Below are 12,833 nucleotides of genomic sequence, written 5' to 3' on the forward strand. Positions count from 1 at the left end.
AATTTGTGATACATTTGATTTTTTCATGTATTCCAAAAATGATCTCAAAAGCAATCAGAAATATTTCCTGTTCTTCTCCAAGGAACTGGAAAGTGTCAAAAACTACTCTTAAAAGGAGTAAAATGGTGCACAAGAATGATGAAGTTTGTGGCAAAATGTTAAAAACAAATTACTGACCAAATATATAGGAGTTTATGTGTTATTTATGCAACTTTTCTGTGAATGTGCTGTCGCTTCAAAAGAAAAAAAATAGAGAAAAGGCTTACTTGGAATACAAGTTCATTAAGAGCCATTGTAAATATCCTAAAGGCTAAGTTCATTGGGTATTTAGCAAAGCCAACACTTAGAAAGCATCTGGAGCCCATGAAAGAGTATGATTAATTTGTAAGTGGAGGCTCGGCCTCGCTCAGTGGCGCCATGAGAGGAAAAGTTTGCAGGAGCGCTGCGGGGCCTCGCGCGACCTGACGCCCGCTCCCTCTGCGGCGCCTGGTCATGCCCAGGCCAGAGCGCCCGGCGGCGTCCTGGCCCCGAGCCTCCTCCTCCGACCCCAAGGGTCGCCTGGGGGAAACACCTTGGGGTTCCTCAGGCGGGTGGAGGAGCAAGGGTCCCAGGAAGACCCACGGTTAGTGCGGAGGGTCGGGGCGCGTGGCGGGGCGCTCCGGAGGGCAGGCCCCGCGTGGCCCTGGCCCCCGCCCCCCGCGCCCTCACCCCCCCCCCCCCGCGCCCTCACCCCCCCTCCGCGCGGCCCTCGCCCCTCCCCCGCCCCCCCCGCCCCCCCCGCGCGGCCCTCGGCCCCCCCCCCGCGGCCCTCGCCCCCCCCCCGCTCCCCCCGCCCCTCCCCCGCGGCCCCCGCCCCCCCCCCCCCCCGCGGGCGCCCCGCTACCCCCATTGCGCAGGCCCGGCCGCCCCAGCGCGCATGCCCTGGGCTCGGGAGCGCTGCTGGCCCCCAGCCGCCCCTGTGATCCTGTTGGCTGCTGTCAGGTCCCAGCCGCCACTGGCTGCACCGCTTGGACCTCTTGCGGCCGGGCGGTGAGTTTCCTGCGTGAGCAGCGGCGGGGGCGTTCTCCCGCGCAGGGGCGGGCGACGTTCCGCGCCCCCACTTTGCTGCGACCTTTGCGGGCTCGCCGGCGGGTGCGGGCGGTAAGCGTCTGCGCGGGGCGGAGGGACGCCGTGCTGCGGGAGGGAGAGCTCCGTGTCAATTTTTTTCTGGCACCAACCGCGGCCGGAGTCTGTGGCGCGTGGGCGGTGAGCGCGGGGACCCCAGCGTGGCAGAGCCATGGATGGACCGGATCGGGGCCTTGGACTCTGCAAAAAGCTGCGGTCACAGTCGCAGCGAGACCGGGAGATGCGCTCCCGGGTCCGTCTGGGGGTTGGCTCGTCGGGCGGTGGGGCCGGCTGGACTCCGGCGCCCTCGCTGGCTTTGTCGTCGGGCTCCTAGGAGGAAGACAATGGGAAGCCCCTGTCCTCCGCCTGGTCCTGCCCAGACCCCCGCGGAGGAAGCGGAGCGAGTCCACCTTGGCCAAAGAGGACATCATCAATGGGTTTGCCAGGACCAGCTTTGTCCCTTTTGAAGGGCTGGAGGTAAGCGCCCCCTCCCCCACGTCTGCCTTTACGCACAAAAATTGGAAAAAAATGGTTTCTGTGTTCCTTCCAGAAACAGCACTGTTACTTGCACTTGGCTTCTGCTCCTAACTTTGCTACTCTGTATGTATTTAACCCTAAGCAAACTTCATAATCTTTTGTACCTCATTTTATTTTATTTTTTTTAAAGAGAGAGTGAGAGAGGGGGACAGAGAGAGAGAGAGAATTTTAACATTTATTTATTTTTTTCTTAGTTCTTGGCGGACACAACATCTTTGTTGGTATGTGGTGCTGCTGAGGATCGAACCCCGGGCCGCACGCATGCTAGGCGAGCGCGCTACCGCTTGAGCCACATCCCCAGCCCCTGTACCTCATTTTAAAGGTGTTGAATGTATAGATTGCTACTACACCTTCCAGCAGTGGAAGTATGTGATTTTACAGATGACTGAATGCTCTGAATAAGATTAAGAAAGCTTTTTTTTTTTTTTTTTTACAGTGTCTACAGGTCAATCCAAAGTGCTGTAAGTGTCCTCAGCTCTTAGGTTGTTTGGTATCATTGAAAACTATAGTATGGAGTTGTTTTTTAAAATAGGCTCAAATTTTCACTTGTCTTAGTGTTTCACTTTGACTTGTAGTGATACCTACTTAGAACTTTAGGGAAGATGGGTTAACTAGTGCAGAGGATGACAAGATGTCTGGAAAAATCATTATTTGAAATACTCTCCAGATAAATAAATAAATATTCTCCCAGTATTAGGGATTGAACTTAAGGGTGCTCTTCACTGAGCTACATCCCCAGCCCTTGTAAGAATTGCTTTATTTTGAGGCATGGTCTTGCTACATTGCCCAAGTTGGCCTTGAATTTGTGATCCTCCTGCCTCAGCCTCCTCCATAGCTAGGATTGCAGGCATGTGCCACCATGCTTGGCACTCTGGTTATATTATTTATTGTGCTGCCATATGAATTTTCCACCTGTTCTTCTAACTAAACTTAATTGTGTGTATGTTTATATATTTATCTATTAGGGGATTCTATCTTAAAATGAAATAGCGGCATAAAAAGGAAAAACCACAAGTATTACAGAAAGTCTTTAAATAGATATTGGTTTTAGTTTTACCATGTATAACCTGTGTATCTTTGTGCAATTTATTCAAATCTCTGATCACCTGGCTCCTTGGATGTGAATTCGAGTGATAACATTGCTTATATTTCTTTATATCTATAGAGTAAATTCTGGCATTACTCAAATAAGAAGGGCTTAGAATTATAACTGTTGATAACTCCTTCAAAAAGATGTTCCAAGAAGTAAAATGGGCCTATGAAAAATTCTTTAAACATAAAGTCCTATCCACCTGTTCATCATTATTAATTGTTACTATTGTTAGGCTTTTCATGTAGAATGCATGCTACTTAATTAATATTTGGATTATCAGATATGAGTTTTAATTTGTGGAATATAGTTTTTCTTTAATGCTATCAAGACATATTGCATTAATATTTATTGGTACTATCTTTCCCTTCCTAGAGAAGTCCCTACATTATCATGATTTATTTAATTTATTGAACATTTATTTTAAATAAACATTTAAGAATGTATATTTGCTATGCTCTGCTTTAGCTATATCAAATTTTGACACACAGTGCTTTGTTTTCAATGTCATTGAAATTACATTGTGATTTGCTATAAAACCCTTGTTTTTTGTAAAAGAATGCTTTTGAAATTTATTCCTGTCCTAATTTTTTTTAATTTGCAATTGGTTTGTTGACAAAACCAGGTCATTTGTTTTATAGTTTGTCTTACTCAAAATTTTGGTAATGTATCCTTGTCACATGTTTCTTTGTCCCCTCTATTTCCTGAAATTTGACTATTAAATCTAGAGCCTTAATCAGGTTTTAGTGACACATCTCTGGCAAGAATATAGTAGCCAGGCATGGTGTAACTTGCCTGTAGTTTCAGCTATGCTGGACGCTGAGGTACGAGGATTGGTTGAGCCCAGGAGTCAGCCTGTACAACACAGGGAGACTCTGCCTCCAAAAAAATAGAGAAAAAAGAAAGAAAACTTCATAGGTATTATTTTTGTGTTACCATTAACTGACAGTAACATGTTATCATCTTTTCTAATGTTAGCCATCAACAATTATTGTCTGCATCTTAAACAGTAATTGATAAAGGACAAGAGTGTATGTAAACATTACTTTTAACTGTTTGTTGAGATATTTCTATAAAACAAACGCACTCATATCAGCAATTTGATTCCCCAGATCAAATTCAGTCAGAAGAGGTCATATGAAAATGGGATAATTTCTTTCTCTTTACTGGATGTTTTTTTTTTTAAATAATGGACTTGTTCTCTAGCATGAACATGATGAAGCGTTCTTTTCTTAGTATCATTATGAAAGCACAGAATGAAACTTATGTGATTGTTTCAATTATGGAATCATGACACCAAATTTGTTCAGATTTTTGCATTAGAAACCATCCTGAGTCCTTCTAACATAAACTCCAATATATTTTCATAGTTTTCTTAATTGTTTCAAGATCATCTTGTGCATTTTTATTACTATTATTATTATCAATATATATTATAAAAGTATTGGGTTTTACTCTGACATTTCCATATATACATGTATCATATTTTGATCATGTCTACCCTCCATTCTACTTTCTCTTGCTCTTTGCCCACCCCCCAGTATCCTTCCCCCTTCCCAATAATTTTTTTTCTACTTCAATTCATCTCCTTCCCACTTTTTACCCTTTGAAAAAACACTAAGGAATGGTCTATTTGGATTTTTTTTTTTTGTGGTGGTGGTGGGGAGGGGGGAACTAGGGATTGAAGCCAGGGGTACTTAGCCATTGACATCCCCTATTTATTTTTACTTTGAGACAGGGTCTCACTCAGTTGATAGGGCCTTGCTTAGTTGCTGAGGCTGGCCTTGAACTTTTGGTGCTCCTACTTCAGCCTCCCAAACTGCTGGGATTACAGGTATGCACCACTATGCCCAGCTCTAGTTGGATTTTATGGTAAATCTATTTTTAGTTTTTTGAAGAATCTGTAAACGGTTTTCCATACCAGCTATACTAATTTACATTTTCATCAACAGTTTATACAGATTCATATTTTTTCCACATTTCAACTAGCATTTGTTATTTTATTTTTTGCTTTTGCTTTGGTTTGTTTATTTATATGACAAGAGCCATTCTGAATAGGGTGACAGGAATCTCCATGTAGTTTTTTGTGATTTATTAAGGCTAAAGATATTATTTTTACATATATTTGTTGTCTTGTATTTGTATTCTTTTGAGAAATGTCTGTTCAGATCATTGGTCCAGTTACTGATTGGAATATTTGTTCTTTCTGAAGATTAATTCTCTGTCAGATGAATAGCTGGCAAAGATTTTTCCCCATTCTATAGATTTTCTCTTCACTCTCTTGGTGGTTTCCTTTGCTGTGCAGCAGAGTTTTGATTTATTGTAATCCTATTTGTCAATTGTTGCTTTTGTTTCCTGAGATATCAAAGTACTATTCAGGAAATCATTGCATGTTCCAGTATTTTGAAGTGTTTCCTATATGTTTTCTTCCAGTAGTTTCAAAGTCTTAAATTAAGATTTTGATCCATTTTGAGTTGATTTTTCTTCAGGGTGATTGAAATCTAGTTTCAGTCATCTGCATGTGGATATCCAGTTGTCTTAGTACCATTTGTTGAAAAGGCTTTTCTCCAGTATATGACTTTTGGAACTTTATTGAGATCAGCTGTCTGAAGATACATGGGTTTATTTCTGGGTCCTCAATTCATTTATATATATATATATATATATATATATATATATATATATATATATATAGAGAGAGAGAGAGAGAGAGAGAGAGAGAGAGATTGTAATGAAAATTGTATTATCTGTAAATAGGGAGATATATCTTATTTATGTTTATATTCTTTTTTTAATATTTATTTTTTTAGTTGTAGTTTTACATAATACCTTTATTTTAATGTGGTAGTGAGGATCAAACCCAGGGCCTCACATTTGTGCTAGGCAAGTACTTTGCTGCTAAGCCATAACTCCAGCCCCTTTATATTCTTTTTTTTTGTATCCATGGATATCTGTTTTTATGTCTATACCAGGTTTTTTTTAATTAAATAGCTCTGTAGTATACTTTATTTATTTGCTTGTTTAGTCATTTGTTTATTTAATTTTAGCATTACAATTCTTAATACACCTTTATACCATAATTTATCATATTTTTGATTGTATATAAGGTATGTTGACACCAAATTCACATCTCATATTTTGTATACTGATGAGGGTCTCTATAGTATATTTTAAAATAAAGGATTACAATGCCTACATCCTTAGTCCTTTTGCTCAGAATGATTTTGATTATTTGTGGTCTTTGTTCATTCCAGATGAATTTTAGGATTTTTTTTCTATTTCTGTGAAGAACTGTGAAAGATGTCATTGGTATTTTGATTGTGATTGCATTGAATCCATAGATCACTTTCAGTACTATGGCTGTCTTAACAATATTAATTCTTCCAATCCATGAACATGGAGGATCTTTACATCTTCTACTCTCTAATCTCTTTCTTCACTACTTTCCAATTTTCACTGTAGTAATCTTTCGACTCCTTGTTCAAGAAACACTGATTTCTTTCTCAGTCCATTCATTACTGATATATAGAAAAGCTATTGATTTTTGTATATTGATATTGTATCCCTACTACTTTGCTGAATTTATTTATCAGTTTTGAGTCCTTTGGTGGAATCTTCAGGATTTTCTCAGAATATAATTGTATTATCTGCAAATAGAGATAATTCAACTTCCTCCTCTCATATTTATGTCACTTTAAATATTTTTCTTACCTAATTGCTCTGGCTAAAATTTCAAGCAATGTACTGAATGAAAAGGTTGAGAATAGATACTCTATTTCCTGATTTTAGAGGAAATGCTTTCAGTTTTTCCCCATTCAGAATGATGATGGATATAGTTTTATCATATATAGCTTTTATCATAATAAGGTATCTTCTTTCTATATCTAATTATTCAGAACTTAATCATGAAGGACTGTTGAATTTTACCAAGGACTTTTTCTGCATCTATTGAGATGATCATGTGATGTTTATTCTTGATTCTATTTATGTGCTGTATGCTGTATTACATTTATTGATTCATATATATTGAGCCATCATTGCATCCTAGGAATGAAACCAACTTGATCATGATATATGCTCTTTTTAATGGGCTGTTGAATTCCATTTGAAAGTATTTTATTGAGGATATATATTATCTATGTTCATCAGGGACATTGGTCTATAGTTTTTTGTTGTTGTTGTTGTATCCTCATCAAGTTTTGGTAACTGGGTGATATATTGCAGAATGAGTTTGAAAGGGTTTCTTTCCATTTTAATTCATGGAATAGTTTGAGGAGCATTGGTGGTCGTTCTTTAAAAATCTGGTAAAAATTCATCAATGAATCTGTCTGGTTCTTAAACTTTTTTGTTGGGAAACTATTTATTACTGCTTCAATCTCATTGCTTATTATTGATCTATTTAGATTTTTTAATGTCCTATTGGTTCGATTATGGTAGGTCATCTGGGCCCAGAAATTTGTTAATTTTTTCTAGAATTTCCAGTGTATTGGTATATAGTTTTACTCAATATTGCTAATGATCCTATGAATTTCAGTGATATGTGTCATATTATCCTTTTTTCATCTCTTTATTTGTTTGGTTTTTTTTTTTTGGTTTTTTAGTAGCTAAGTATTTCTCAATTTTGTTTATCTTTTCAAAGAACCACCTTTTAGTTTAATTGATCCTTTCTATTCTTGTATAAAATAAGTGGTTTTTATTTTGAAATTGCATATAGACACTGTCTTTTTCTTATAAGACTGCAAGTGCTCCTGCAACCCCTCTAATAAATAAGCACCACCCAACTTTTTTGAGGTCCAATGCTATTTCCAAACCACATGTTTCAAACATCCTGCCATCGGATGCACCCAAGAGGAGGTGTGCTCCACTGCCTCCAATGGCAGCATCTCAGAGTGCCCCTCAGGATCTTACAAACATACAGGAGAGGCCAGCTTCTTGTGTGCTGAAATCCACAAGTGTGGAGGAGACTGATAAGGTGGGTAGATTTGTTTTGTTTTACAGGATGAGACAAGGTTACGTAACTTAGACCCCCAAGAAAGTTAGTAACAGTTATTAATAAGTACTTAACTAAAATTGGTACTGGGAAAAGATTATATGTAGTTTGATGCAATGAAGAATAAGTTGCTATTTTAAGGAGCTTTTTTTTTTCAAGCAAATAGCTGGTCTATAAACATTAAGTCTTACTTAATGCATATATTACAGATGAAAATGCTTATTTTCAAATGAAAATGTTTTTAAACAACAGTCTTTGTGCTAATTCATGGGCTTCTAATTTGTATGTCTTCTTTACCTAATTTTGAGATTCTGCAGAGGAAATACTGGTGTGTACCTAAAATCAATACTCTATTTTTTAAAATGAGCCTTTTAATAGAACATATTGTGATTACCTTTATGTGTTCTTATGTTCAAAGCATTGTTCTATGTGTACCTTTTCCTTTAAATTTTATTTTTATTCTTTTTCTTTATTGTCTTATTTTTACTCCCCCAATTATTATTGGTTCCCTTTAATCCTAAATTTGGGAATCTATTAGCAAACAGCTTTTTATGACTAAGCAATCTGAACATTCTTGCTTTATTCATGTGGAAGGTAGATGATTTTTCAAGTAAATGTGATTGAACATAAGATGATGTATTATGTTGCTTGTAATCACACAATGATTTTAATGACTTTGAGAGCAATTTTTATTTTGAAGTATTCAATACAACAGGTGGTCTTCTCATATATGGTTGAAGGATTTTATTTCCTCCTCAGAAATTTAGTAAATTCTAGCCTCAAGAAATGAACTCTTCCCATCACCTAATATGCATTTGGGTACTTTCTTAATTTAAAAAAAAAACCCAGCAACTTGATTATAGTTTTTTTTTTGTAAACTATCATGTGTGTCTTTAGAACATAGCAATTTGAATAGAAACACATCTTTAAAGAAATGCTTAATGAAGTTGTTACTTAGAAAATCAACTCTCTTATTTCTATTAAGACGTCTAATTTAATGTTTGTGGTGTAAAATCTCATAAATCAAGAATTTTTTTCTGTGATGGAGTCATTTTTCTGACAAACTTTTCCAGAGTTACTGCTTGGTAGTTGAGTGAAGCTTTGCAAAAAAGGTGATCATTGAGTTCAGTCTTGAAATGAGTGTGGGAGTCCATCGGTCAGGTGGAGGACCCTGTCCAGAGATTCAGTTCCTGAATACAATAGCTTGCCTGGGTGTGTGCAAGGATCAGATTGAACCAGCAAGGAAATCTAGAACCAAGTTAGGGTCAGAGACTTCATTTTGTGCTTGTAGCTTCTTTGCATTTCTTCATAGCAAAAGCATTTTCAGGGTTTTTTTATACTTGTATTTACCCTAAAATTACATCCTAAGTGTGTAAGTTATTATACTCTCAAGTAGTTACCAAAGCATCTTTTTCTGTATATAGAAATCATCATAGCCCCTGCTTATAAATCTTTCTTCTGGATTTCCTCATTTAATCCATTCCAGTGAAGTTCCTTTGTACTTGGATCCCCAGGAGGTCTAGGTTGTCTCTTAAAATTCTGGACTGTGCTACCAGTGACCTTACTGAAAGCTATTTCTTTTGATTCTCGCCCTCTGCTCTATGACCACTTGGTGCCCTCTGTTAAGTAATCTTTTTTTAGTATGTTGCCTTTGGCAAACTACACATCTTTATACAATTTTTGATTATTTTTTCTTTTGATCTGGACATCTGGATAGTTCTTTGGTGTATTGTTCAGCAGAACCCAGAATTTTATTTGTTTTTCCCTAGAGAAGCTGAAGAACCATTTTTTATTTATTCATTACAAAAGTGCATGTATGCACACACGTGAATTCTTGGTTTGCCTAGGCATCTTAGTGCCTTTTCCTTACATTCCTGGCCATATTTGATGTGAATAGTCACCCTTTGGTCCTGATTTTTTATCTTCTGCTGCATCTCACTGTGTACCTCCGTACCTTGCACAGATCCAGGAGGAGTCAGTTTTTGTTGTTGTTGTTTTTTTTTAGATGGGGATTGAACCAGTGATGCTTTATCACTGAGCAACATCAAAAGGTCTTTTATTTTTAATTTTGAGACAGAGTCTCGCTAAGTTGTTGAGGCTGGCTTTGGACTTGCAGTCTTCCTGCCTGAGTCCCTGGGATTACAGGTGTATACCATGGTACCCTGCTAGGAACCAACTTCTTATACTTTAACCACATCCCATTTTTATTTTCCTTGTTGTCACTCTTTTACCCATTGTCTGAATTGGAGATACCTGAATTCATGATTCACTATGTTCACTCTACTCTTTAAGAGGCAGCACATCTGTTCTTTTGTTAAATCCATGGGCTGATAATTTTCACTATGTGATTTTAATAGTGTCCCCCTAGGTCCAGGTCTTAAATAAATGAAGTCATATTTAAACTAGTGTTTTGTGGATGTACTTATGGGTGTAGAGATGAGAGCATCTTAATTTTAAGTTAGACCCAAATCCACAGGTGAGTATGCCAATGATGAGTCCACAGAGAGGGCACATAAGGTGAAGACAAAGCAAAGGTGATGTCATGCTGCTGCATGCAGCTAAGGAGCACCAGCAGCCAGCAGAAGCCATGGGATCATGGCCTTTCCAACTCCTTGATTTCCTTGATTTCAGATTTCTGGCCTTAGAAACCATGAAAGAAGAACTTTGGGTTGATCTAAGCTACTCAGTCATGGTAATTTGTTATAGCAGTTATAGGAAACCAATATATCAGTAACTCCAATTGTAACTCCAATCCTGGTATTCTTCTGGTTGTACCTTGACCTCACTGTTACTTAGTGACTCATTACACGAATAAATCAACATATTTAAAACCAAAATCATTTTTTCCCTCCTAGACTGAAAAGCTAAAGATCATTTTTTAGTTTTTTCCTTATTCTTTCACATCTACTTAGAAACCAATTCTTCACATAGTCACCCTTCATAATGTCCTCCATTTCCTTTGCTGAAGTAATTCCTAGGAAAATACAGGCAGAGTAAGGTGAGAAATAGTATTGAACTTATCCTCAGGATGCTCTAAATGGAGCAAGCTGCCACATTTCTATTTGTTAATTATCATTTCCCAGTTCAGAAACCTCAGTTTGCTGTGATTGATTTTCTGGGTCTCAAGTTTCTTTACAGACTGATCATAACTTTTAAACTTTTAATCCTCATCATTTTCAGGATGCTTTTAACTCTGACCACAAGATTTGACTTACTATCTCTCATGTGAAATCCTGCTTCCTTTCCTTTCATAATTGAATGGCCCGATTGCAGGTACAAAAGTGCATGTATGCACACACATGAATTCTTGGTTGCCTAGGCATCTCAGTGTCTTTTCCTTACATTCATTCCTACTATCCCATTCAGTGGATCCTGTTTTTTTTTTTTTTTAACTTAATGAAGAATTTTTTTTTCAGATTTTATCATAGAATACTTTTTACTTTCTCTTAACATGTCTCCCTGTGCCTTTTTATTTTTTTATGTATATGTTTAGGTAGCATGTTCATATATTACATAATGCTAAAGATAAAAAGGGGAATACAGTGAGAATCATCATTTTCTGCTTTGTCCTCAACTAAATTCTTCTGCCCAAGGCAACCAATATTGACAGTTCAAGTCCCTTTCAAGAGCTAATGAATGTATGCAAATTCAAGTCAATACTCATACTACCTATTGTTCTTTTCCCTTGGTCATGTGCTACCTATACCATGTTATTCCTCACTTTTGGTACTTAATGATTCATTTTGGATATCCTTATTAGAACATAGAGGGCTTCCCTTGTTTAAAGATTGAATAATATTACATTGATGGATATAACAGGATTTACTTACCCTGTCATCTAAAGATAAATATTAGGGTTAAATTGTTATTGTTTAAAGCGTAAAGCTCTGTTAAATTTTCCTTTTGTCCTCTTCCAGCTATAGGGCAGGAATTGTATTCTCCAGCAAAATCCTAAAACACTGTAGGTATTCAAGAGAATTGGTGGTATAGTACAGAGAATTGACAAACATTAATAAGTAGAGCTTCCACATATCCAAGTATATTATATACAATGAGAATTTGTCATATCACAAAATTTTAGTATTTATTTCAGTTTTGTATTTGTTGAATTTTCTGAAACACTTGGGTAACATAGGTTGCTTATATTTAGTTTTATGGTAACTGGACCACGTGGCTTTTAGAAATGTTTTCTTAGGCTTTTATAGAAAATCCAGAATTTTGACAACCTTATATTTTAAAATCAAGGATGAACACCTAAAACATTATATTATATATTACACTGTGCATATAAATATAATTAACCATTGGATTGACATTACTTATATACAGACATTCAGAAAATTCAGCAAAGCATATCAATTACTTAGTTTACTGATTACTTGCTGAGGCTGGTCTTGAACTTGCAATTCTCCTGCCTCAGCCCCCTGAGTTACTAGGATTACAGATGCCACCACTCCTGGCTGAACTTTGAATTTTAACAAGTCACTATTTTATGTGATTGAAAGTACAGGCATGTTGGGGAAAATGTAACTGGAAGAAAAAATATTTGTACAAATCTGTTCTTAAGTATGCAGAGAATTTTAGATACACTTATGTCCTATGATTTTCATTGTCTGTGATGCAAAATAAGCTACAAGGGTGCACTGTTTAACAGAAGTACAGTGTTGCAATCTTTTCCATTTTTTTTCTTCCAAACTATACTAAAGCAGAAAGCAAATATTGGAAATATTTATGTGATATTAGAAATACAAATGCTTACTTTGTATGAGTAAAGTGACAGAAAATAAGTAAGAGAGATAAATACCAGTAATGTCTGACAGTGATTTATAATTAGCAGTTTTATCCATTTTGAGCTTTGAGTTCATTTTAGTGTTCTTTTAAAGTCACTAATACTATGTTTCCCACAATCAAGGCTTACCAATAAGTTAGTTCAACTGTATCTTGAAAAAAATTGTCAAACATATCTCTTATATATTTTTTTGGCTGCCCGTATTTAATAATTTGCCTAATTCCTCTAAGACATTTCTCAATATCGACAAATTAAGATATTTGGATTGTGTTTTTAGAAATTATACTGAAATTATTCACATTACAGGCTGTTGATTTTCTGAG

At 37.1% G+C, this 12,833-nt stretch overlaps 1 protein-coding gene across 5 annotated transcripts in view; it reads left to right on the plus strand.

The window, feature by feature from the left end:
• The first annotated feature begins 902 nt into the window (after nucleotides 1–902).
• LOC144374736 (uncharacterized) overlaps nucleotides 903–12,833 on the plus strand; it is a 59,338-nt gene continuing 47,407 nt past the window's right edge. For 3 of the 5 annotated variants that reach the window (XM_078037478.1, XM_078037481.1, XM_078037482.1), the window contains exon 1: nucleotides 927–1,581. The gene's annotated coding sequence lies outside the window, so the exon portion shown is untranslated. Of the gene's footprint in view, nucleotides 1,582–12,833 lie in introns of all 5 variants that reach the window. The other 2 variants (XM_078037480.1, XM_078037484.1) reach the window with 2 other exon arrangements.

Source organism: Ictidomys tridecemlineatus, unplaced genomic scaffold (assembly GCF_052094955.1).
Source record: "Ictidomys tridecemlineatus isolate mIctTri1 unplaced genomic scaffold, mIctTri1.hap1 Scaffold_85, whole genome shotgun sequence".
Taxonomy (NCBI): Eukaryota; Metazoa; Chordata; class Mammalia; order Rodentia; family Sciuridae; genus Ictidomys; species Ictidomys tridecemlineatus.